Raw genomic sequence first — 226 nt, forward strand, 5'->3', positions numbered from 1 at the left:
TATATATATATATATCAGTTTGAAAGAAAAATTCTCTCCCAAAAAATTTCTTGTCACTCTCAAACTCAAGAAATGAAAAGTATTTTGAGAGATTTTTTGATTTATTGGTATGAAACCTTTCCATGACGAATCAAATATCTTTTTGCTCAGATTTAAACGCTTTACGGCATAACTGTCATACTGAAGTTAGTGAATCCATGAAATAATAAACTTTTCTCATTACAAA

General features: G+C 27.4%; 1 protein-coding gene across 1 annotated transcript in view; it reads right to left on the reverse strand.

Moving 5' to 3' along the window:
- LOC116686617 (ankyrin-2-like) overlaps positions 1 to 226 on the reverse strand; it is a 158,017-nt gene that overhangs the window by 103,262 nt on the left and 54,529 nt on the right.

This window comes from Etheostoma spectabile, unplaced genomic scaffold (assembly GCF_008692095.1).
Source record: "Etheostoma spectabile isolate EspeVRDwgs_2016 unplaced genomic scaffold, UIUC_Espe_1.0 scaffold403, whole genome shotgun sequence".
NCBI classification, from domain to species: Eukaryota; Metazoa; Chordata; class Actinopteri; order Perciformes; family Percidae; genus Etheostoma; species Etheostoma spectabile.